Genomic DNA, 27837 nt, shown 5'->3' with positions numbered 1-27837 from the left:
CTTTCCGAATGACTTAGAGATTAATACGCAAATCCAAGTGGGACTGTGGAACCCTAAGTCGTTAAGGGAAGCAAAAATGCATGCCATTGATTATAAGGGTCATATTTAGAGATGTTGGGAAAACTTTTGGAGTTTTCCCCGCTCAGTACAAGTGTATCCTAGCTTCCAACCATTTTTGCAAGAGACATCTCTCTTGTTGATACCAAGGCAGCCTATGAGAGAAACCTTGGTGGCCAAAATCTCAAAGCAGAAAATGGCCATCCTATGAGTAGTAATGACATGCATATCCATGAAAAAGTTCCAAGTAAGGCGGTGGCTCCAGCTAGGACGATTTTAAGCACCAAGTGAAATACGACTCTTAAAAGGCACACGAGTGACACTTGTTGATTTTTGATCATTTTTTAGACTGCCGTGCAGCTTGTCAAGAGTTGCCAGCCAATGCGAGATGTCGAGCCGGATGCCCAGGATTTTTCAGAGCTCGATTTGGAGCCCGGACGGGGAAATGGCCAACAAATGGTCATTTTATGCACCTTCTGATGAAAAAACATGGAGAGAGAATGTGGAAGCATAGCGTGATGAAGAAGGGCCGATTTTTGCGCCTCCTCTCTCCACATCATGATTTTCTGGCTGTGAAGAAGCTATGGAATGGACAATAGGGGGCAACTTCTCTCTATGGGCCAATCTTATCGCCTGCTCGCCCAATGGTAGCCTGAATGAGGAGGTGGAAATCTAGTCTTTCTCTCTCCTCCTTCTCTCTCCCTTAAGGGGCTGTTCTTGTGTGGAAGAAGATAATGAAGAATGATGGAGGAAAGCTTGTCCGGATGACACCGAATTGCTTCTGGATGGATGAAGACATGAAGAGTGCGGTTCTTGAAGATGCTGAGCATTAAATGCATGTTGAAAATCAGTCCCGTAATCAAGACCAAGAAACCGAGACCTGAAAATAAGCGGTAATGCTATTTTTATAAAGGAAAATGATCTTTTTATGCTATTTGCTTTATGAAACCTTGTTCATATGGGATGAAAGTTCATTATGATATTTTTTGCCATGAGTTTCAACTGTTTGCAACCTGAAAATCAGAAAATATAAGGCTATATGGCCAGAATTAGTTTTAAAATACCTGTAAAAGAACGCGTTTTAAGGGTAAAATTGGATTTTTTGCTATATAAATGAGAAATATGATATGTCACACCAATTAAATCTGAGTTTTTGCTATCAATGAACCTAAGGGCCACATCCCACAATCAATTCTCATTTTCAGTCATTATTTATTAAAGAAAAATAGGAAAAAAATGCCTAAAAATAGAGAAAATGGGTTTAAAATTAGGGGAAAATAGGAAATGGGCTGAGGAAAATTAGGGAAAATTATATCTATGTTTGTGCAATATATAACGATGGAAAAGCATGAGGTTGTCCTCGGTTTGCCCCCGTTCATATGTTTTGTGCGTATTTATTGTTCTTTTAAAAGGGAGAAATGCATAGAAACCCTATCTAACCGAGTAATGATGCAAAATGTTAAGAGTTGGATGAAGAGGGGCTGAAACACTGAAAGATGAAGAAAATATTTGATTCATGCATTGCACTTGGCATATAGGAAACGGTTTGAATAAAGAGGATGGTAGCATGAGCATATGGCTCGGTGCCTCCTTTCAACGCAGTACGTACTAGTGAAATTCATGGAAAGAATGCTTTATGCACCATGCATGATGCTGATTTTTTCTTTTGTCTGAGCACATAGTCATACACGATTTGCATTAAGCATAATAATTAAAAGGTATCAGAAAAACCTCCTGGATGCATGGCACATGTCTTCCTTAGGTCGTGACCAACGATGAGCGTGAGAGGATGTCCTAAGCTGTAGGTTAGTCATTGGGTCCTAAGGGGAAAGTGTAGTGAGGAATGGTACATCCTGGAACGTAAAATAGTGGTACCTTGAGAGAAGTTTGTGCTCGTTTGTGTTATATGTTTAGCAGCGCATCAAAGGGCCAATCCTTGGGATGTAGGAGAGTTGCAGTGGGGCTCTGACTATTAGTCGGTGGAGTGCCTTCTATGTGTGTGTCATGAGACGTTATGCCTATGTACTTTGGGTTCTCCCTCTGAGAAGTTTTAGGGAAACGTTGGACTATAAACTATAAATGCAATGAATTAAGCTTTAGGGCAGCTTGTCCTTTAGCATTGGATTGACGCTCCTGGTCCGCAAGGCCGTGAGGGTGTTTGTGTGTCATGAGCATGAGGTCCAGCTAGTGCTATAGCCAGTGCCGGCCCATTTTAGGTCCCATCAGTGGTGCGTTTTCCGGGAGCTGCCTATAAGTGGCAATTTTCGAATCTAGGGTTTCAAGGGACCCTAAATTATCCATAAAATGGGGTTTGTTCAAGGATGGAAAAACTCGGCTTTCCCCATACAAAACTTACTAATGGACTTAGTTAGTTATGTAGAGCATGAGTCCTCTGCAGAAGATCATTTATGTGATGAAAAGAGTAGCCCATTAGTGGTTACCCCATCCTCTAATACGATGGCATGGGCCGAGGTTCACCTTGGTGTGGTCTCTACACAAGAGAAATCATGTTTAACCATCCATCAACCTAGAGGGCATGAAACAAGCATCTTGGAAACTAGGGTAGTTATGGCATCAACAAGTCATCATGCTAAAGCCATAATGCCATGGGAAAGTGTAGATATACGATGGAATATGCTTGTGGTTGAAACATCCCGTGTAATGGGCCACCATGACGACATAGTAGGCATCACAAGGATGTTAGAAGCCCTAGTTGTCAAGGAAAAACCGTTGCTTAAAAGGCACGGTTCCCAAGTTTTAAGAAGTAGTAATGATCAATCGGCTTTAGATAAGGACCAAAAGCTCTTATATTAACCCGTTATGGACTTTCCTTTTTAAGGGAAAGGTATGGAAGATTCTCTAAGAGGGGATCAAAATGACATGTTGAAACTTATAGGACTCCCTAGACCACTCAGTGAATTAGCAGAAATGGATGCCAATGAGGGTATTAACCTCTTTACACCGAAAAGGGTGGGGATGGAAGAGGTTAAAGATCCTAAGAGGCTGAACCTAGATCATGATGAATATGAAGATTTTAATGACTCGGTGTTGATCCCAAAGGGGAGGACCAAATCTCCTCCTCTTTATAGGGATCTCCCAGTGTTTTATGGGTTGCCAAATGAGGATCCGATGATTCATTTAAGAGAATATGGCCTAGCTTGCATTGCAAGTGGGTTCGACAATATACATCAGATGCTCGTATTCCCAAGTACTCTAAAGGGAGAGGCAAGGAAATGGTACTGGAGCCTCCCTAGAGGGTCGATCAAATCATTTGAGGAGTCTTGTGATAGATTTCTAGATGAGTATGAAAAGAAGCTCCCTATGATTCAGGTCTTAGGGCAGCTTATGCAGTTTAGACAGCAGTCTTATCTTTCTGTTAAAGAGTATGCTAGAGCCTTTGATAGTATTCTCAGGCTTTGGCCGAGAAGAGCCAGTGCATTACCAAATAATGTGCTATGTGAGCTCTTTTTGAATGGCTTAGAGATTAATACGCAAATCCAAGTGGGACTGTGGAACCCTAAGTCGTTAAGGGAAGCAAAAATGCATGCCTTTGATTATGAGGGTCATATTCAGAGATGTTGGGAAAACTTTTGGAGTTTTCCCCGCTCAATACAAGTGCATCCTAGCTTCCAACCATTTCTGCAAGAAGACATCTCACTTGTTGATACCAAGGCAGCCTATGAGGGGAACCTTGGTGGCCAAAATCTCAAAGCAGAAAATAGCCATCCTATGAGTAGTAATGACATGCATATCCGTGAAAAGGTTCCAAGCAAGGCGGTGGCTCTAGCTAGGACGATTTTAAGCACCAAGTGAAATACGACTCTTAAAAAGCGCCCGAGCGACACTTGTTGATTTTTGATAATTTTTCAGACTACCGTGCAGGTTGTCAGGAGTTGCCAGCCAATGCGGGATGTCGAGCCAAACGCCCAGGATTTTTCATAGCTCGATTTGGAGCCCGGAGGGGAAATGGCCAACAAATGGTCAAGATATGAAAAGGTGGACACTTGGGAGGCCAAATTTGGGCATGCCTTTTGAGTTTGGACCCCCCCATTAAATTTTATGCACCTTTTGATGAAAAAACATGGAGAGGGAATGTGGAGGCATGGCGTGATGAAGAACGGCCGATTTTTGCGCCTCCTCTCTCCACATCATGATTTTCTGGCTGTGAAGAAGCTATGGAATGGACAATAGGGGGCAACTTCTCTCTATGGGCCGATCTTATCACCTGTCTTCCCTCGCCCAATGGTGGCCTGAATGAAGAGATGGAAATCTAGTCTTTCTCTCTCCTCCCTCTCTCTCCCTTAAGGGGCTGTTCTTGTGTGGAAGAAGATAATGAAGAATGATGGAGGAAAGCTTGTCCAGATGAGATCGGATTGCTTCTGGATGGATGAAGACATGAAGAGTGCTATTCTTGAAGATGTTGAGCATTAAATGCATGCTGGAAATCAGTCCCGTAATCAAGACCAAGAAACCGAGACCTGAAAATAAGCGGTAATGCTATTTTTATAAAGGAAAATGATCTTTTTATGCTATTTGCTTTATGAAACCTTGTTCATATGGGATGAAAGTTCATTATGATATTTCTTTCCATGAGTTTCAATAGTTTGAAACCTGAAAATCAGAAAATATAAGGCTACATGGCCGGAATTAGTGTTAAAATACCCGTAAAACTCGCATTTTAAGGGTAAAATTGGATTTTTTTCTATATAAATGAGAAATATGATATGTCACACCAACTAAATCTGAGTTTTTGCTATCAATGAACCTAAGGGCAACAACCCAAAATCAACTCTCATTTTCAGTCATTATTGATTAAGAAAAATAGGGAAAAAATACCTAAAAATGGAGAAAATGGGTTTAAAATTAGGGAAAAATAGGAAATGGGTTGAGGAAAATTAGGGAAAATTATATCTATGTTTGTGCAATATATAACGATGGCAAAGCACAAGGTTGGCCTCGGTTTGCCCCCGTTCATATGTTTTGTGCGTATTTATTGTTCTTTTAAAAGGGAGAAATGCATAGAAACCCTATCTAACCGAGTAATGATGCAAAATGTTAAGAGTTGGATGAAGAGGGGCTGAAACACTGAAAGATGAAGAAAAGATTTGATTCATGCATTGCACTTTGGCATATAGGAAACGGTTTGAATAAAGAGGATGGTAGCATGAGCATATGGCTCGGTGCCTCCTTTCAACGCAGCACGCACTAGTGAAATTCATATAGTTTGTTAATGCCTTTACAAATTCCTAAACGTCCATGGGAACATATTTCAATGGATTTTATAACTGGTTTGCCTAACGCACAAGCTAATCATAAAATGATTTGGACTATAGTAGATTGATTTAGCAAATAAGCATATTTTCTACCATGTAAGAAAACATCAACTACATCTCAAGCTGCACAATTGTTTTTGAAGACTATTTTTATTAACCATGGTTTGCTAAAAGTTATTATTTTTTATCATGATTCTAGACTCTGTAATAATTTTTGGACTACTTTGTTCGCTAATTTGGGTACTAAGATTGATTTCTCATCTACATTCCATCCTGACACCAATGGGCAAACAGAAGCTACTAATAGTACAATTTTAGATCTTTTGCATGCATATACAATTTTAAAACCACAAACATGGGATATACGCTTGCATCTTCTTCAATTTGCATACAATAATACACCAAACACAACTACACAAAAAGCACCTTTCGAGGGTAGGATGCCAGGAGGCATATTCCACAGTGGATTCCATGAGGTTTTTCGATGGATTCCGCAAAAATATTTATTTGCCACAATGGATTACGTGAGGTTTTTTTTTGGATTATGTAAAACTATATTTATTTATCGAGGCTCATACACAACCTGGATTCCTTGTGCGAGAAGTTGATGGGGATTCCTGTCCTTTTCGAGCATCAGATTAATTTAATGTGCATGTGGGTGATTCCACAGCCGATGATTCCGCAAAATACATATCTAAATTAATGGACGATTATGAGTTTAGAGTGTACTCATATTAAATTAATGTTAGGATAGAGTTCCAACATATTTATTCATTTTGTAGCTGAAGACTTCTAGGTATTCACTTTTGTGGGTTTTTATCTTATTATTTTCTAACAATTGTGAATGCTTCAGTTGATGTGTAGAGCAGGCACAGTGGTGGCATTGGGAAGCATTGGGTGATGGCATGTATTCAGATTACCTAAAAGAATTATTTTTTTTAATGGGTGCGTGTGTTATCACTAAAGGTGTGGCGTCAATATTTATTTAGGCGTGCTTATTTACTAAATCCCTTGACAAACATTTATTATTTTGTATGTGCATAGGTGCTCGGTTTAAATATTTCATTATTGGACATCGTATTTGGACATACCAAGCCCGACTTTTTGGACGCCCAAACACTTTATTCTTTATTTGGGCAAAAGCAAACACAATAGCCAAAAGCATGCTAATTGTAAATTGGGCTATTTTTTAGCTTGGAGATTAATAAATGTATAAATACATGCCTTGTGAAGCACTCGCATAAGGCATGGGGGGAGATTGCACCCAATTTTTCTTTTTGTCTCATGTCGTGCAAACCTTTCTTCTTGCTTTATGAGCTTTTGTAGAGTTCTTTGTTCTTGGGAACCTTCCGGTGTTCACTACGTGCGCATACAACATCCAATTTGCACACAATGTGGAAATAGTAGATGAGCTACCTCCCCTTGACGAAAAGGATCTCATTGAGGAGATCATAGAACAATGTGAGAATAAGCTTCACTCTAGGTCTACCATTGAGTACTTGATTAAGTGGAGATGATTGCTACTTGAGAAAGCTTCTTGAAGGCTTGATTATATTTTGGATTGGCTTCCTTATCTTCAGGATGCTTTAGTGGTTGAAGCATATTGGGCTAGATTGGGCCCAAACAAGACCTAGACAACAATGGGCTTTAAAATAAATTTTATTTTGTCCAATTTTCAACAAAGTGCCAGTTATATAATGCCAAATTACTCTTTGAGAGCTTTTATTGATGTGTGGCATGCCCTATTTGGATTGCTTTATGATAAGTTATGGCAGTTTTTATCTAGTAGGGTTTATTATTATAGCAAGTTGTCTTTTAATTGTAGATATCTTTTCTTGAAGATTTAAAGGCTCAAACTCTCTCTTGAAAGCATTTCAATGCTACCCCTAGTAGAGGCTTCTATGTGTGTCTTCATCTCAGTCAAAGATTGGATATTTCTTATTTATTTCCCTATAACTAGAGTATTATTTTATAATGCCCAAACCCTTAACCAGTGTAATAACATCCCTATTTTATTTCTATGGAAAAAAATCTTTGGGAAGGGGTAGATTGCAACAAGATAAGAAGAGACATTATTTTAGTGTGGTTTATTAAATAATACCATGTTACATTGGCATAGGTATATAAAGTGTTGAGACTCATAATTCATTAATACAAATTATAGTCTCTTCATCTTACCTTCTCTCTCATAGTTTTCATGGCTTCTCTCATCTCTCTCCTATCTTTCTAGTATTTCTCTCTCCTTGCCACTCATTCTTTCTCCTCTTCTCTCTCTCTTTTGCACTCTCTTCTCTCACCTCTAAGTCCTCTTCTTGACATGTCCATGAAATTTTCTACTCTACTACCTTTAGCAATAATCACTCAAGAAGTGTGGAAAAGAACTTGGAGGAAAATTAGAAAGTATGACATGCATTCAAGTCCCCCATCTTATAACAGTATCAAAAACCTAATCTTAGATAGTTGTTATGTTAAGACATGTAAAAGCATATGATGGCACATAGCATCATTTTCCTCTCATTAACATTATGGTGGTCACTCTAAGTGAGAAATATTTTCTCAGATTTGTAGGCACTACCCATGAGATAAACATTGGATGATATGTTACTAGTATATTAAGTGAGATCATTAAACAATTTGTTCCCATAACATTATATGGGTAAGGTATTAGAACCAATAGTAAATAAAGCCTTTTGTCAAGTATATGATTAAGGAGTTCCACCACCTTATAAAGTCCAAAACTTTTCAAAAAGGAATTCTAGATGCTTTTTGGGTGATCAAAGCAATTGTATCGAAGAAAATACTATGTATATATCCTCTACATCACGTGCGTTCAAGGTCTTTTATAAATATCCTTATCAGTGAATTTTTAATGAATAAAATATAACCCTTTCCTATTCAATCTATGAATACCCCTTTATATTACACCCTTCTATATGTAAAAAATGTATAAAAATGGTATTTTAAAAATACGTTTTTTTGAACTCATGTGATGCACACATATATTAATGAGTAACTTACCCGAGACAATTCTATATGCACTGTATCAAACTGTAACGTGTCCACCTGATCACTCGTAGGACACGTCTTAGCAGCCCATTGGGAAGGGGGTCCAGAAAGCGCCGCCTGGCACTCCCACGGAATGTCACGGGTTTTGCGATCTAGGCCTTCCTGAGTTTGCCACGGAGCGGAAGCATTCCGGCCGTTCCCACTTAGGACTGACCTGAATCACTACAAGGATTTGAGCTGGTAGCGACGGCGGGTACTGGCGTCGCGCAAATTGTGACGCAAATAACGACGGTCCACAGGGAAAAAAGGGGGCCGAAACCGAGCGTGGATTTATTTTGTGTTTTCGCGTTTTGTGTTTTGAGAGCGAGAGCGAGGAAAAGAGCGACCATCATGAGAGAAGGAGAGGAATTAGAAGACTTGCCGCCGCCGCCGCCACCGCCACCGCCGTTGTTCGCGAAGGAGAGGAGGAGCCTTCATCGCAAAGAGGAGCCACCCCACACTCGCCATATCTCATCGGTTAGTCTCCCTCTCTCCTTCTTTTGCTTGTTTAAGGTTTAAATCACTTTCTCTTTTGCTTGTTTAGGAGAGGAAATGAGAGAGAAAGAGAGGGAGAGGGAGAGGAAGGGGGAGGAAACGAGAGAGGGAGAGAAAGAGAAAGAGCGGGAGAGGGAGAGGGAGAGGGAGAGGGAGAGGGAGGGAGAGTACATTCTCTCTCTCCCTCTCCCTTTTGCTTGTTTAAGGTTTAAATCACTTTCTCTTTTGCTTGTTTAGGAGAGGAAATAAGAGAGAGAGAGGGAGAGGGAGAGAGAGGGAGAGGGAGAGGGAGGGAGAGTGTATTCTCTCTCTCCCTCTCCCTTTTTCTTGTTTAAGGTTTAAATCACTTTCTCTTTTGCTTGTTTAGGAGAGGAAATGAGAGAGAAAGAGAGAAAGACAGGGAGAGGGAGAGGGAGAGAGAGGGAGAGAAAGAGAAAGAGAGGGAGAGGGAGAGGGAGGGAGAGTGCATTCTCTCTCTCCCTCTCCCTTTTGCTTTTGGAGAGTGTTAGGATATATTGTGAGAGGGAGAGGAAATGCGAGAGAAAGAGAGGGAGAGGGAGAGAGAGGGAGAGAAAGACAAAGAGATGTATAATCAAATGGATAGCTTTATGGAGATGTATGTCTACTCAAATGGATAGCATTTGTCTACTCAAGATGTAGTCCACCTGTGTGTGTATATATTGGAACGATAACATATCCATGATTATGGTAATGGTATGCACTTTGCTTTTTTTATGGATACCATAACATCGACTCCTTAAGAGGGCTAAAAATTAGTCATACACTTTATAAAGTCTAATTAGGAGATTTAAGATGCACAATAATAGACTTATTGATAATGGTATGCAATGTGCTTTGCCATGGGCCACGTACATTGGTGACTCTTTAAGATGGCTTAAAATTGGTCATATCCTTCATAATGTCCAAGTAGGGGATCTAATTGTGATATGCATAATTCATTGTCTTTGTATTAACTTTATAGGCATAACAAATTAGTAATCATGCCAACTAGTCAACGGAAGGACTAAAAGAAAATGATACCCTAGCTAATGGTCATTATGGTACTTCATCAAAATGAACCCAAAAGTATTGCTATAGAAGAAGAATCCCTTAAATTGAGCATAGGATATTTTCTTCAAATGTTATGACTGTGAGTAGAATTGATTGAAACAAATTTTATTACTATAGTTGATAAATTTCATAGATGGCATTAATTTTTATACATGGACCTAGGACAAAAAAACCACATTTCTAAGATGCTTTTTGTTGAGACTAATTTATTATTAGACTAAGAGATCCTCAATGATGCTCATAAATGGATTACTTATACTCAAAGCCTTCTAGTGCAGTTGTATAAGTAATCCTAGTAGAGCCCCTCTAAGATACTCAAAGTACATAACCTAGAGACCGTAGCTAGGTATATAAGGTATAATGGTTGTACAAGAAGACACCTCAATAATTGACTGATCACCACTAAATCCCAAAGAAGAATCGTGTTCCATCCCCTTCAACTCTATATTCACCTCATGAAAAACTTCATTAATCATAGCATTCTTGTTACCAATCTTTTTGTTACAATGATGAAGTAACATATTCATCACTTTTCCTTTTAGCATCTAAGGCATTATCCAATCTTTTAGTCAAGTCCAAACATTTAGTCTTCGACTCATGAACCTTATGAACCAATGCTTTTTTTTTTTACAATAATGAATAATTATCTACCGGGACAAACAAATCCTTGAGCATGGTACATGGCCGAGATATAACATCAATAAATCTCTCAACTACTATGTCCAATGCATTCTTTACATCAATCAGTAAAGCATTTCTTATATCTTGAAGTTTAGACTTCAACACCATGGATGCATCAATATCAACCTCAATGTTTTACAAAATTTGCTTCTCAAGCTCTTGCAGAGGCTAAAGCCTCTCAAGCAAGAGCTTATGGTCAACTTGCAACTTGACATACATCTCCATAAAGCTATCCATTTGAGCCTCGTTTGTTGTAATGTAGATAAGATGGAAAACGAAGAAGGTCTTATTGTTCAAGATCGCGAGGCGTATCTTAATCAACGTGTCCCATGTCCTTGCTCTCAATGCAAGTTGGCAATTAGACGAAAACGTCGATTGTCTATAGAACACGTACGACGATTTGGCGAGTTTCAATCTGAGATCATTGATAAGGCGATTGCGGATTTTCAGAAAATGGTAATTTGAAGTTAATATTAATCATGCATTGTACTCGCAAGCTAATTGAAAACCATACACAATAAGATTGGGTCTTGTTGGCAAATTTTCTATCCAGGGAGGTGATGTCTCGTCCCAAGGGGGAGTGTACCCTTTGCAGCCAATTAGAAGAGTTCATGGGTGTGCGATGGATGGAGTGCAGGAGCCAATCCACCACTCGCAAGGCCAATCTATATTGTCAATGCCAGAGGAGACAGACAACCTTCCACACCTACCTACAATCTTGGAGCCTGAGATGGAGGCAATGATCGATGCATTGATTCCCATGGATGTCAAGACATCTGATCCACTTAGAAAGGAAGCATCCATACCATTATATGATGGGTGCCGAGTATCTCGGTTGAAGACATTGCTTGCACTCTTAAGTGTGCAAGCAAAATACGGGTGGAGCGATACGAGTGTGACCGAGTTGTTCAGGTATCTTGCACATAGGCTTCATTGTTTTTTTTATTTGACACTATTATTACAAACATTTATGCTTTTTCAAGGTGTTTTATGATTTTTTTCAGGTTATTGAAATATCATATATTACCACATGCAAATACCATGCCTGAGTCTCGTGATGATGCACGACATGTTTTATGGAAGCTTGGCATGGACTACAATAACATCCATGCATGTATCAACGATTGCATACTATTTCAAGAAGAATACGAGACTATGGAGACATGTCCAAAGTGTGGTGCTCACAGGTATCGACAGGACTTGCAAGGGCAAACCATCCCTCAAAAAGTTCTTAGACACTTTCCGCTCATCCCCCGCATAAACCACATGTTTCGTACGTCCGGCATGGCGAGCTTGACAACGTGGCATGTGTAGAATAGGTCCACGGATGGAGTTCAACGAATATCAGCGGATTCACGCGCATGGAGCCACATTGACTCTACCTTCCCAGGCTTTGCGCGAGAGCCAAGGAATCTTCGGCTCGGTCTCACAATGGATGGCGTGAACCCATTCGATCTGCGCTCAACTTCTTACAGTGTGTGGCCTATAGTCCTTGTCAACTACAACATCCCTCCATGGCTTTCTACGAAGAAAGGACATCTCATCCTTAGCTTGCTCGTCCCAGGCCGCTACAAAGTAAAAAATATGGACGTGTATCTTCATCCATTAGTCGATGAGCTTAAGATTTTGTGGGAGGAGCGGATCACTGTGCAAGATATGAGCAGGCGCGATGGTCGGCGGTCAGCCAATATTCGAGCCATTCTCATGTGGACGATGCATGACTTTCCGGGATCGGGAGAGTGCTCAGGTGAGCAGGCCTCCGTTCTCACTGGTAATATCTATATTTTATCTCATTCAATCAAGTATTCACTAGGTCGTGGTGTCGGAATAGGTCTGGTTACCTCAGGTTATCATGCATGTCCATTGTGTGGGTCATAGTTAGACTCTCGAAGGTCACGAACCATGAAGAAGATGGTATATCAAGGACACGCTGCTTTCTTGCCGGAGGATCATGAACTCAGGGAAGGTTTCCTTGGACAACCTCCAACACGTATGAACGCCGCATGGTACGAGATGAAAATGGTCTATGGGGAATCACATCCAAATGGAATGCGACGGTTCTCAGTTTTCTATGAGTTTCCATATTGGACCCACTTACAGGTCAACCACTTGTTGGATCCCATGCATATTTTCAAGAATGTGGGCAGCTTGCTATGGGACCACATCATAGGAAAGAGAGACACTATAGGGGCACGAATGGATTTGAAGGAGGTAGGTAAGATGGAGGCACTTTGGCCACAGTCGAGTGTTGATGGTCGCGTGCAGCTTCCTCGCGCTCCTTGGGTTTTGTCCACTAAAGGAGACCGCATTGTGAAGCAAGTAATCAAGTCTATGCGCACTCCGACGAGTATGATGCGTTCTCTCAGGTCCGCATTTTCTAAAGATGACCAATTGTCGGGTCTAAGATCCCATGATTGGCATAAGATATGTCAGGTTTGTGCTATGAATGGATTGTAATTAGCATGGGCATTTTGCATTTGGAAAGTGGCCATTATTCATAATGCTTTCTCATTTGTGGCACTTTGTCCTACCGATCGCGATCGCAGGATGTCTTACTCCATAAATTCGCGGGGCCATTTACAAGTTGTTGCCTTTGGTGCAATGAATCTCACAGAAAGAGATTAAGACGTCCTCTATTGAATCCGCGAGGCGGGGAGCAGTGGAGACGGTCTGTCTCTTTGAGAAATACCTGCCCACTAGCATGTTCACGATACAAATCCACCTTCTTGTGCATCTTATGGACGAAGTGGAGATTGCTGGACCTGTCCATATGCGATGGATGTTCTTCCTGGAGCGCTTCATGAAAACCCTGAAAGGCTTTGTGCGACAACGAGCTCGGCCAGAAGGTAGTATGGCCGAAGGTTGGTTGGTGTCAGAGCCGTTAGTGCATATTTCACAATGGCTACCAATGGTGGAACCAGACAATGAAATGCTATTGACATTGAAGGACAATGATAGACTAACTGGAGATGTGGTGGTTGGAAATGGGGTAGAAAAAAGAATGGATGCCTCAATGGAAGAGAAGGTGAATCGCTTTTGTATGTTGCACCATGCCTCCATGGAGACGTGGCTCGCCAAGTACCAGATTGCAAGGCAAGATCGAGAGGAAGCGCCAACTGAATTCTGACGTAGTACACGTCATCGACCGATTCGATATCCCGAAGGCATGGAGGAGATGTCATGGTTTATGTCAACGCGATGGTTGCATGGAGCCTTGACCGCAGCATCCAACGAAGGGACAGAGGTCTCAATGGAGGAGTGGGAATTCTTGAGGGGATGTAGTCCAAAGGTGATGAGGGGTTTAGAATCTGTCGTATCTAAATTTTATATGCGACATCTAATTTGAGTGTCTCAACGTACAGTACAAAATATATAGTGCAGCGTGGTCGCGCGGACGACATTTTCGCGTGGAGCGTATTGACAAAATGTGCTCCACAATGGACTGTGGTATCATGACAAGGTTCGAGCAAGAGAGCCGACGACGAGCAACGGATCCAAACATGGTTGTGGATGAGATGGAGTATTTTGGGAACTTGCAAAGTATTATGACGGTGGATTACCGTAGCTTCTCCATGATAGTATTCGATGTGCAATGGTTCAAAGTGGTACTTGGAGGAGCTGGAGCAACAGTTTGATGAGGTCCATCGGGATTTCTCGAAATAGATTCCGAAAAAAATGGACAGATTTGCGTGACACCTTTGTGTTGCCAGCCCATTGTGAACAGGTGCGTGGAGTCATTTGCTTGCTAATTGTATTACGACATGGTTTATGTCACAATGGTTTGAACTCGCTTTGTACGTGTTTGTGAACATGTAATCTTCTATCCAAATCCCTGACAACCTTGATGGTGGTATGTTATACCTTCAACTCCCCGAAGTGCGAGAGTATATGATCAAAGCGATGTTCCGAGCATAGATGAAGATAATATGCAAATAGAGGGGTCGATATTACAAGGGGTGGAGGCCGTCGAAAGCTTGGAGCCAGCATCGGCTAACAATGATGGAAATACAGGAGTCCAAGAATTTTTTGAGAACGAGGCGGACTCATTCTTTTGTGGTGACATGTCTATCGACCTTCCAATGTATGCGAAGATGTGTCAGGAGATTAACATGGGACCATAGGATACTTCATACTTGGAGCATCCACTTACTCAATTCATTGACCAATCTCTTATAAAGGTACATAAGATATGCATTTTCAGAGAGATTTTTTTAAAATGATTTATATTACTGTGCTTTGTATAATTTAAATTGATTATTCTAACACCATTTTTTATCTGTGCAGGTGACATTTTCAGGATGAGTCGAGGGATGAGCGATGAGGAGTTGCAGGACATCTTCGTACGCATGTCTCTAGGCCAGCTCGCGAGATTCAGAGAGATAGCAGACCAGGAGCTGTCTCGTTCTTCATCACGGTGCTCTGCTAGATCTGCTTCAGCACGATCGAATGCTTCGGCTTCGAGCAGACGATCTCGACGCTCACGACTTGGGCCAGAGGGAGAGAGTGCATCGGGATCACGGGGATGCTGCTGTGGAGACATGGATGTGGTGTCTCCGTCTCGTCGTTCAGCTGGAGCTGTGTCACCTCCAAGATTTGTCACACCTGTGGGTACGTCTATCCCAGTTACTCCAGCTTTTGCACAGCTGTCAGCAGGTGACACCCCTTTGGGTGCCACCCCTTTGGGTGCCACTCCGAGAGATGTTACCCCCGTCGGTACACCGGATGTAGAGGAGTCTCTTGGATATGCCCAGGAGTGTGGATGCAGATGGGAGAGGACCCATCTTAGGCAGACTCCTAGGGGTTATGGATATCTGATCGATAGTAGGTTAGGAGCCATCATCATGAATGATGAGGCGAGGAGGGTGATGGCTCGCATGAGAGAGTTGTGCCAACAAGTTTTTTGGCACAACATCCTGGATCATTGGAAGAACATACTAGAGGGGAGCAAGGACTACATAGTAGCATCCTTGCATGAGGAGTTTCCGGTGCCAGCCGCAGTAGATAGATTCTCTACGGGATGGATGATGGATTGCATGCGTGCATACATGTCACATAGACGATCCGACACACGCAAGGCAATCAAGAGTGGGGCTACAAAGCCCGAGTGGTTAGATGCAGACGACTGGCGCTGACTGAGGGAGGAGGCTACAAATTCTCCAGGACGTTGGAGTCAGTAGCGCAAGGCGGCGAGGGCATGACTCGAGGCCAGAGTGATCCATCATCTTGGGAGTGGCGGCCATAGGATATATTTGGAGGACTTTGTAAGTTTTTCTTTTGTTTTACTTGTTTGTTTTCTTGAAATATTCTTTGTACTGACAATCATATTTCTAACAATTAGCATTTTGTTTTCTTTGCAGCACTCCGTTACAAATTGCGATCCACAAGGCCTTGAGACTCGATATGCAGAGAGGCACGGTCTCAATGCATTGATCGACCGATTGTATAGACGCGGTGGCCCTGTAAGTCACTCATCTTTCTTGTCCGTAGTTACCATAAGATATTTGAATGTATTATTGTATGGTGGATTGATGTGTTGTTTCTTTTTCTGAAGAGTCCGTTTGATGCTCCTTTACAGTGGGACGAGCTTTCGGGGGACGAGGATTTGTAGCTCACCCTTGGATCCTTGGAGCTCACACACCTTTATTTTTTAGTCGCCTGATCTATGTAGATATTTTCTATGTATTAGTGATATCCTGTCATGATTGTACCAATCACTTTTTATGCGATCATGTATTTATTTCATGTATCAATTTTATGATTTCAGTATACATTCTTTTTGTTTGCAAGCACTTTGTATACAGTAGTACAAAAACTATTTTGTATGGCTCTTATACAGCACACAGTGCTATATACCACAAAGTTTTTTTGATCCTTATTACCGTCGCTATTAGTGTCGCAAATTTACTGCTCGTATCGCTATTTCCGTCGCTATGCGCGTCGCAAACTTACTGGTTGCGTTGCTATTGGTGTCGCTATTGGCGTCACTATCAACGTCGCAAAATAGCGACGTCACTATTGGCGTCGCTATTTGCGACGCTGATAGCGACGTCAATACCGACGCCAATAGCGACGCTAATAGCAACGTTTCTATGGCGTTATTAATAACGACACTTTTTGCGATGACGGGGGCAAATTTTGTTGTTCGTATTTTCGTCGCTTTAAATGTCGGTATAAAGTCTATATCTTGTAGTGAATCAGGGTATTCCCTAGTGGTCAAATTCCTAGAACGGTAGCTAGCATCGGACTCGAGGCAAACTACTTTACACAGAAATGTTAGGGTCAAAGCGGATTCAGGCTCCACTTGGTTCAAGGAAAATGGGAAATGAGAGGGATGCAAAGCTTGACCTCTCTGCCCATAAGGCATAGTCCCATTCCGTTCCCCTAAAACAGCATAAATCGAGATTTTAGTAACCTAGACTCTAGGTCTACGATCCTTGCTGATCATTTCCTTCGAGAAAAATTCATTGCTGTAGATTTCGTTTGAGAAAGTTCCCGGCCAACCGGGACCACCCATCTGTAGGACGGACCCATGGCCACATCCACCGCACTTTCCTCAGGGTTGCTTTAGTTGTCTAATTACCTACCACATTTAGTTGGACACGCATAAAACAAAATCCTTAATTAGCCAATTAGTCACTGGTTCCTTCACGTAATCTTAGCACTTGACATAGAAAAATAGTGTCAAGTAAGTTCCTTTTCAACAATTGCTCTTATTTATCTTTGGAATACATCATAATAATCCAGCCCGTAGGCTAATCCATAATCCGCTCGAAGGCAATCTAGCAATCCACAGGGATTACTAATCCAAGATTCCACCCATAGACTAGTATGCGGGCCTCGAGATCCAATCCCGAGTCACGTCGGCCTCTTGTGCAGGACCCGAAAGGCAAGGGATTTATGGCCAGAGCCCCCTGGCACCCAAGCGTCCTCCTGCTCCAAGTAGTGCCCAATGGAGAGACCTCTCGTGGCGGCGGGTTCGGTCCACGTTTCCGGTGTGGCTCTAACAACCCCCTTAGTTAGGGTCAGGCAGATAGTCGGGGGTAACTAATGCTGCCTCTCCCTCCAGGCCTTCAACCTGAAGCATTATTTATTTTTCCATCCTTATATTCTTTGAGCAAAGCAATGCAAACAGTGCTCCTAAACTGTACAAACACAATCAATCCAGTGGTTGTTTTACTTGGCTAACTGCTAAGGAGTGAATCCTTCTCTTTGAATGCATCTAGCATTCGATCCGGGATCAATTGCAACTTGACAAGATCCCCAAGGGTTTGTTTGTTTGCCCTTTTATCCTTGGGTTAGGGTCATACCATGTCAACCCAAATTAACCAACACCTTAGGTTTCTTAAGCTAAGACAGTAAATCCTGGCGACTTTGTCGCTCTAACTTGATTTGTAAATTGCTCGTTACCTTAACTTGGCAACTTAGTAGCAAGATGACTGCTCATCCTTTTGCAAGTTAGACTTGCGCTAGAACCTGCCAACCTTATTCCAAGGAGTGGCAAATCTATCCTGTGATAAAACCACAAAGCCATGCGATGTTGCAACTTGTTGCACAAGTGTCGCACCTAACTCATGGGATCATTTCACCCATCAACGGCATTTCTTGGTCGAGAAATATGTTTACCCAAGATGTAGGGTTTGGGGTGTCTTCTTACCCAACCCAATCCCTAACCTTACTAGGCCAATAACGTTTGGCCCCAAGGGTTCTAAACTTAATCGGAAATTTAGTATTAGGTCCATCGATCCTTAGGGTAAAACCCTAGATCGTTGTTGCATGGTCGTCCGATTAACCCAAACATTCCGTGAATGTGGGTAGGCCCTTTGGGTTTGAAAGTCTCGACTTGGCGTCCAAGTGTGATACTAGGCAGAATTTCTAACGTGCTAAGCCCTAGCTAGCACTTGAGGAGTTCATCGTATCGACTAGTTATTCTTTTACGAATCCCTAGAGGGTTATAACATTACAAGTGATTTAGCTAGATTGGTCTACTTGTCTTGCGACAAGGAACGATCCTTTCTTAGAGATGCTAAACTTGTTCTAAAGGTGTAAATAGTTGCAAGATATCACATTACATGTAAATATGTGATTCGTTAGCTCTATGTACTATAAGGTTTGCAATAACCGTTTTCTTTTCTTGCTAAAGTCATGACGAATGATAATTTGGAGAATAACTTGCATAAAACTTACAAGGATTTACATCAAGGAACTATGCCTACAACCTTTTGTTTAATGCAATTGAGTTTCAAACTTTGATATGACATGCAACCTTTTCTAGATGCAACTTTGATGAACGAAGTTTATGCATGTAACATTCAACCTTTTCTAGATACAACTTCGTCAAATGAAGTTCATGCATCACGAATATGTGATATGCAACCTTTAATCCATTCTACAAGCATCTTCGCATGCAACATGCAAGTCCATAGTTTCATTTCCATGCCATGCAATTCTTTGTACACATTTTCACGGATGTTAACGATTTTCTCATGCGAATCACAACAAAGAAGTTATTGCCTAAATGCAATATACGCTTGTTCTTTCTGCGGCCAAATCAAAGATGCATTTACACAATTTCATCTTTTAACCCTAAGCAATATGCGCTTAGGAATTTCAACTTGGAAATGTAAGCAACCCAATTTCACGTCATGCACTATTTCTAGTAAATCGTTCGAGTAGACAATTTCCCAAATGCATTTTAACTAGGCTACATGAATTAGAAACATGTGTAAATGTTTTCTTCCCATGAAATTTATCATGCTTAATGCATGGAATTAAACTCGCAGAACCTGGGCTTGTGGGCTTGTAGGAATGTCCACGCGTAAACTGGGAAGGCTCGTGGAAATGGGACTTATGGGAGCCCAACCTTAGAAGCTTCTAAAGAAGCTTCTAAGAAGCTTTTGCTTCAGTCAGAATTATGTGGGTGGAGGGGACAATGATTGGTGGAGAGGAGATGATGACGAAAGGGGGGGGATTATGATGATGATGAGGATGATTGTGGGCGGCAGCAGCGCGGCTACAATGGCAGCCTAGCAGCAATTCGAGTGCTTCTCCACAATAGGCGGCAGATTTTTGTCTCCTCTCTCTAATCATGCCTGCCCCCCAAGGCTAAGGGGGATGTTATATAGTGCAAGGGAGGGGGGGAAGATCCACCATGTGGAGGCTTTCGTGCCTCCCCTCTGATGGGACATAGAATGGGCCAGCATTGGCTATAGTACTAGCCGGACCTCATGCTCATGACACACAAACACCCTCACGGCCTCGCAGACCAAGAGCGTCAATCTAATGCTAAAGGAAAACCTGCCTTAAAGCTCGATCTATGCGTTTATAGTTTATAGTCCAATGTTTCCCTAAAACTCCTCAAAGGAAGAACCCTTACACATTGGCAATGCCACGATCACACACATATGGAGGCAACCTCACGGTAGAAACATCGCGGCCCCACTACAGCTCTCCTACATCATAGGGATTGGCCCTTAGATGCGCTGCTAAACATATAGAACATTTCCACACATACTCCTCTCAAGGTACCAATATTTTACGTTCCAGAATGTACCATTCCTCACTACACTTTCCCCTTAGGACCCAACGACTAACTTACAGCTTGGGACATCTTCTCACTCTCATCGTTGGTCACAACCTAAGGAAGACAGGTGCCATGCATCCAGGAGGTTTTTCTGATACCTTTTAATTGTTATGCTTAATGAAAATCGTGTATGGCTATGTGCTCAGACAAAAGAAATATCAGCATCGTGCATGGTGCATAAAGCATTCTTTCCATGAATTTTACTAACGCGTGCTGCGGTGAAAGGAGGCACCGAGCCATATGCTCATGCTACCATCCTCTTTATTTAAACCGTTCCTATATACCAAGTGCAATGCATAAATCAAATCTTTTCTTTATCTTTCAACATTTCAACCCCTCCTCATCTAACTCTTAGCATTTTGTATCATTGATCAGTTAGATAGGGTTTCTATGCATTTTTTTTCTCTTTTAAAAGAACAATAAATACACGCAAAACATAGAAATGGGGACAAACTGAGGCCAACCTCGTGCTTTGCCATCGCTATACATTGCACAAACATAGATATAATTTCCCCTAGTTTTCCTCAGCCCGTTTCCTATCAGAGAATTAAGGAATGCCTTACAACTAAGTGCATCAGCAACTACATTCTTCTTTCCAGGCTGGTATTTGATTTCAAAATCATATTCCTCCAGCACTTCAATCCATCAACGTTGCCTCATATTGAGCTCGTTATGGGTAAAGATCCATTTGAGACTTTTATGATCGGTCACTAGGGTAAACTTGTTACCAGCAAGTAGTGTCTCCAAAGCTTGAGAGCATGGATGACAACTAACAACTCCAGATAGTGGGTAGCATAATTCTTCTCATGGCTCTTCAGTTTCCTTGAAGAGTATGCTACAGGATGACCTTCTTGCATAAGCACACATCCTAAGGCAAGTGTGCTAGCATCAATTATTACTTCGAACTCCTTACTAAGGTACGGAAGTTTCAGGATAGGTGCTGATACCAAACTTTGCTTTAGTTTATCAAAGCTTTATTGTTCAGCAGTTGACCATACAATTGATGTTTGCTTCTTCAATAGATCGGTCAGTGGCTCTGCAATCAAAGCATAGTTTTTGATAAAGACCCTGTACCATCCTGTCAATCCAAGAAAACTGCATATTTCCTTGACAGTTGTTGGTATTGGCCACTCTAGAATGTCTCTAACCTTGGCCGAGTCTACCGAGATTCCTTCCGCTAATTCAATGAATCCCAGATACTCAATCTGTCGCTTGAAGAATGCACACTTCTTCTTCTTAGAATCAAGCTTGTGTACCCTCATTGTCCCAAGGACAATGCGAAGCTGGGGTTCATGATCTTCTTCCTGTTTGGAGTAGACTAAGGTATCGCCGAAGAAGACAAGTACGAAGTCATCAAGATATGGCCTAAAGATATCCTGCATTAACCTATTGAAGGTGGCAGGTGCATTCGTCAGCTTGAATGACATGACTAGGAACTCAAAATGTCCATATCTTGTGTTGAATGCCGTCTTTGGGATATCTTCTTCCTTGATCCTTATCTAGTAGTATCCGGACCTGAGATCAATCTTGGAGAAGATCTTCACACCTTGAAGACAATCAAGAAGTTTATATATTCTTGGAATAGGGTATTTGTTCTTAATGGTTGATTGATTCAACCCTCTGTAATCAATACATAACCAAAGCATTCAATCCTTCTTCTTCTCGAATAGCACCAAAGCTCCCCATGGCAAACTGCTGGGACGGATGTAGCCCTAATGTAACAGTAACTTGAGTTGCTTCTTCAACTCAATTGCTTCCGAGATGGACATTCTATATGGCCTCTTTGCAATTGGCATAGCTCCTGGCACTAGCTTGATTTCATGATCAACTTCCCTTTGAGGCGGAAGTTCTATCAGCTCTTCAGGAAATACATCTACGTACTCCTTTAGCCATGAAGGTTCTTCATTAGACTCCTGATTCTGATCTAGCTTATTGAGCTTAATCAAATAGACAAGTAGCCTGAGAGCGGAGTTTTGAGCCCGGGATGTGCCTAAAATTTGCCAAAAAATCTGGAATTTAGAGGGAAAATATTTAACATCGAAGGCGGCGGCTGTAGCTAGGACGATTTTAAGCACCAAGTGAAAGACGGCTTTTAAAAGGCGCCCAAGCAACACGTGGATTTTTGATAATTTTTCCGACTGACGTGTGGGATGTCGGGAGCTGCCAGTCAGTGCGGGATGCCAAGCCGGATGGGCAGGATTTTTCAGAGGTTGAATTGAAGCCCGGACGCGGAAGAGGCAACAAAATGGGCAAGATTTGAAAAGGTGGACCAAACATTGGACGAAAGGGGGGGTGCCCTTTGGGGATTTTAACCCCCCCCCCCCAAATTTCATGCAAAAAACATGGAAGAGTGGATATGGCGGCCTGCAATAGCATGCGCATTTTTCGCCCTCATCTCCCCCCACAATCGATTTCTAGGTTGAATGTAAGCCATAGAACCGATGATACCTGCCAACTTCTCCCTCTTGGCTGATGATATCACCGGTCTTCGTGCGAGGAATGGTGGATTGAGTTAAGAGATCAGAATCTAGTCTTTTCTCTCCTCCCTTTCTCTCTTCTCTATGGGCTGTTCATGTGTACTCTCTTGAAGAAGGAACCGGGTGGAAGAATGAAGGAAGTGGTGGTGAAGATTGATGGAGATGCTGAAGATTGAAGTGCAACATTGGATTGAGAGCAATGGAGTCTCCGTCTGCTGGTTATGCATGCATTCAAAGCGTCTCGGGTTACGTAAAAACACGGTATGACCATTTTTATGAAGAAAAATAAAGGATTTTTGATAGTTTATGATGATAATTATGTTCTTATTGGATGAAAATTTGTTTGTGTGCTGTTTGCATCATGAATCATTGTTGTGTATCATAAAATCTTGATTTTGCAATGATTTACATGCTTTATTTAATTCCCGTAAACCCAAAATGCGGTTTTTAAGCGGTAAAATGCTAGTTTCTCCGTTTCGGGTGGGTGAAATATGTTCCCATGGGGGAAATATGGAAGATAAATTGAATGTTAGTATGCTGAAGTGATTGGAACAATAAAAATCTGAAAATAGCATATTTTATTACCAAATGAATCAAGAAAATGGAGAAAATAAGTGGAAAAAAAGAAATACCTCTTGGAAAAATAGGAAAAAAATATAATAATTATTTGTGGATGTATGGTAGTGGCAAAGCATGAGGTTTGGCCTCAGTTTGCCCTATCTCCTTGTCAAATTTTGTGATTTATTACTTTTTATATATCAAGACATCACAAAATGAACCTCTACACCTATGCAACGAAAGCAATACCTAAACGTAGGGGGTTGGGATGTTTGAATGGTGTGATTTGTGTGCTGATTATTGCTGATTTTCTAATGCATTTCATGACATAGAGTTCGTGGTATTTGAGTTAAGAGGATAGTAGCACGAGTGTTATCTTGGTGCTATCCTTACATCGTCACAACGGGTTAGTAAATGCATTATAAAGCCTGGTTGTGCACCACACATGTTTTTGATTTGAAATTATGTTTGAGCACTCTAGAATCATTCACTTTTGCATGTGCATATTAACCATGGTGTCAGAATAAAATGACTGGATGCATAACACCTGTTTTCGATGACAATGACCCACGTTGAGTGTGGAAAGGCATCCTAAGCCGTAGGATAGACGTTCGTTTCTTGTGGGATTATCTAGTAAGGACACATGGTATCTCCTGGAAAGCTTTTAAAAATGAAAGAGTGGAGTTTATTTGTTTGTTCTATATGTTGAGCAGCGCATCAAGGGGCTAATCCCTACGATGTAGGAGAGCTGCAGTGGGCCGCGGTGATTCCACCGAGAGGTTGCCTCCCATGTATGTGATTATCATGGTATTTATTGCCAATGTGTAAGGGTTATCCTTCTGTGAAGTTTATAGAAAGGGAAACGTTGGACTACAAAACTACAAAACTATAAACGCATAGATTAGGCTTTAGGACAGTTAGTTCTTTAGTAGGAGATAGACGCTCCTGGCCCGCGAGGCCATGAGGGTGTGTTTGTCTATTATGAGCATGAGGTCCGGCTAGTGCCATAGCCAGTGCCGGCCCATTTTACGTCCCATCAGTGGTGCATTTTTTGGGAGCTGCCAACAAGTGGTGGTTCTCGAATCTAGGGCTTTTAGGGGCCAGAAAGTTGGTTTATGTCCTCTGACAAGGACCGTCAAGCCAAAATACAAAAAGCAAAACGTGCTGAGAGGGCTAGACGGCGGTTGGAGATTGTAAGTCGCTATTCTCCTCAAAGGAGTAGCCCGATATGCATAAAAGGAAGTGGTCTTAGTAACCCAACTTCTGCACATAGTCCTTTAGGTGCAGGAGGAAGTGCAAGTTCTTCCTCTCTTCCACCAAGTCAACCCACTTCAAGTGGGGGTGTGATTCCATCAGTCCAAACTCCTATTGTTAATCTGATTGTTGTCATGGCACAAACCATTGCAATTCCTGCAGGGACGTTGGATCTGCCAGCTTTAGGAGTTCCTTTGCCCATTTTTAATGGGTTAGCCAAAGAAGACGTGGAGTTTCACATTTGTGAATTCCAAAGACTAATGTTTAATTACTGCATCCAAGATGAGGGACATCTCATGATGTTCTTTAACATGACATTAAAAGGAAGGGCTGCAGTATGGTATCATAGCATAGAGACTCGAACCATCACCACAATCGACCAATTTTATGTAGCTTTCCGAGGACAGTATACCCCTGAAAGAGGTGGCCAATATTGGTTGCGTGTTTTGAATGTAACACACCAAGACCCCCATGAGAATGTGAAAGCTTATGCTAAGAAGCTTAAGGAAGTGTTTCGTAAGTTACAAACTTACATTCCTATTCCGCCGGCTGGCCAATTGCAATACTTCTTGCATGGATTGGATTTCAATATTCAGGTACAATTGAGCAGTGTGGCTTTGGCTGATATAGACACCGCCATCACGCGGGCAGAAGGAGTAGAGTCACGATTACAAATGGCCTACTCCTCTCGGATAAATCTTAATGCGGGTCTAGTACATGGAGGCAATTTACCATTGACAAATGGAAGCCAAGGGATGCCTATGAATAACCCTAATGGGAGAGGAAGCATAGTTCAAAATGTACATTTGCTGCCAGCTCCTCCTAGTGTGACTATGCCTATGGCTAGTCAGTTGGCTCCCCAAATGTTGGAGGCCAAGTTTCAAACCCTAATGTGGTTCCTGTGAGTCAATAACCAATGCCCAATCAAATTGTTAGCCCAATGGAACAACGGATAGACGATCAAGGCTACGAGTCGAGTGCATCTAATGTCCTTGGCAAAGTTAAGGATATGATGAAGCACTACACTGATATGATTTCTGAACAATATTGGCAAATAGCGGTTGACGTCAATTTCTTGAAGAAGCAGCAGAATCTAATAGGGAGTCGATGCCCTGAAGAGGGTGGTCCCTCAAGATTTAGCTGTAAGTGGTGTGGCAGACAACATTTCCCTAGAAACTATCCAAATGTTAAATGTGATATTTGTGGGAAATCAGGCCACTTAGCCGCTACCTCTTGGAGTAAGATTAGTTCTCTCCAACAAGGGAGTAAACAGCCAGGTCCAGTTAATCATAGAGTGCAAGGTAATAACCTCCAGCAAAATGATGGACCAAGACAAATATTGCAAAGGGGAAATACCACTATAGAGGAGTTGCCACAAGGCAATGGAGTGAGCCTTATAGATGTTGTACGCATCAATGGCACTGAAACCTCTAACCTACGAGCCGTGACAAGAGGCCAAAAGGCTAAAGAGGGTGATAGAGATAATGTAAAACCGGTCGAGGGGAACCCTAAGCAAGGGGATAAGGGGACACAACTCCTAAATCTTGGCATGGAAGGTTGACCTCTAAAACACCATATTAGGGAATATGGGAATTTCCTTTAAGTTTGGGACACATGATCAAATCTTTGGATTTGTCATAACTTGAACACTATAACTCCAAATCAAGCGCTCTATAGCTCAATAGATTCCATTTTTCAAGCGCTTTCCAACGATAGGTCACATCATATAGTTTTGAGAAACTTATGAGCATGTTATCCGGGTGCCACCTTTTTAGTATTCAAAAAATGGGAATTGGGAGATTCCCAAACTCACTAATATTGTGTTCTAAGGCCTGTTGACAAAAAAGTCGATCCTAAGAAGGATGAGGAAGTGCCAAGAAAGGAGGCAAGAGCTAAAAAAGAAGTACCAAAGCCGATCCCAAGACCAAAAGAGAGAATGGTTTGGCGAGAAAAGAGAGCTTTGGCTACCTATCATGATTTTGATTTAGCAAGTTCTCTGTGCGAAGTAAAACCTGATGTAAACCTCTTACAATTGATTAAGTTATCTCCAGGAGTATGCAAGGAATTCAAAAAGATCCTGCGTATTGGGTATATTATAGAACCTTTGGGCATAGCACGAGTTGGGGAAGATTGGTTTGATCATGCTGAAAAGAATTTCCCTAGGGTTCTAGCATACGTGGATAGAATATTAGTAGAGCATGCTATCGTAGACACTGGGTCCTCCGTCAATATCATGAGTTCAGAGTTGATGGAGAGGTTGGGTCTGGGCATCCAAAAAGACAACTCCACCCTTCTTAGAATGGCTGATGATAGTCTAAGGCAACTACAAGGTTGCATTACTAAAGTCCATGTTACCATTGCAAGTGTAGAATGCTTCTTGGACTTTAGGGTGATAAGATTTGCAGGATGTCCTAGCTATCGAGTCTTGCTAGGTAGGCCTTGGATCTTACGAACAGACTGTCAAGTCGATATACCCGCCGATCGAGTGGTTCTAGGTAGAGGTGCTAATCGAGTAATAGTCGATGCTTACCTTGAGTCTCCTCAAAGTGAGAGAGCTCCTTTATCCTCTACTGAATTAGAAATAGCAGATAATCTATCTGGTAGTGAGACATCATCCAGCAATGAATCTAAAGAGGGGTCCACTATAGAGGATATTTATCAGATAACTCTAAATGAGCCAATAGAGCCACAAGATTGGATAAGAGACGCAGATGTGATTGAGTTCCATGCTCAGTTCAGCAGAAAGGGAGGACTATGTGTCCTTGATTCAAGAATTCCGCGACATCTTTGCTTGGAGTTATGACGAGCTGAGAAGTATTCCTCCCAGCCAAGCTATTCATACTATTCCTGTAAAAGAAGGTAGTCGTCCTGTGCGTCAGAAGGTAAGGGGTATGCCTTTTGAATTGAGGGACAGGCTGCTTGAGGAGTTACAGAAGTCATGGAAAGCTGGTTTAATCTTCCCTGTACAACATACAGAATGGTGTTCTCTAATTGTCATCAAGAAGAAGAAAAAGAACCAGATCCGACTATGTGTAGATTTTAGAGAGCTGAATAAGAAGACTGTTAAGGATTACTACCCACTGCTATTTATTAACCAGATTTTGGATCAATTAGAGAGTAGGGAAATATATTCTTTTATGGATTGCTTTGCAGGATACAACCAAATAGCAATTGCAGAAGAGGACAAGTTGAAAAAAACTTTCATTACTGTCTTTGGTACTTTTGCATACCATGTGATGGCCTTTGGATTGTGCAATGCACCTGGATCATGGCAACGAACAGTAGACAAGACCTTTGGTGACATCTCCCCAGATGAGTTGAAAGTATTTATCGATGACCTGGGGCA

Source organism: Lygodium microphyllum, chromosome 26 (genome assembly GCF_053477565.2).
Source record: "Lygodium microphyllum isolate KBCC chromosome 26, Lygodium_microphyllum_v1.1.10, whole genome shotgun sequence".
In the NCBI taxonomy this organism is placed as follows: Eukaryota; Viridiplantae; Streptophyta; class Polypodiopsida; order Schizaeales; family Lygodiaceae; genus Lygodium; species Lygodium microphyllum.
Note: the sequence above shows the minus strand (reverse complement) of the source record.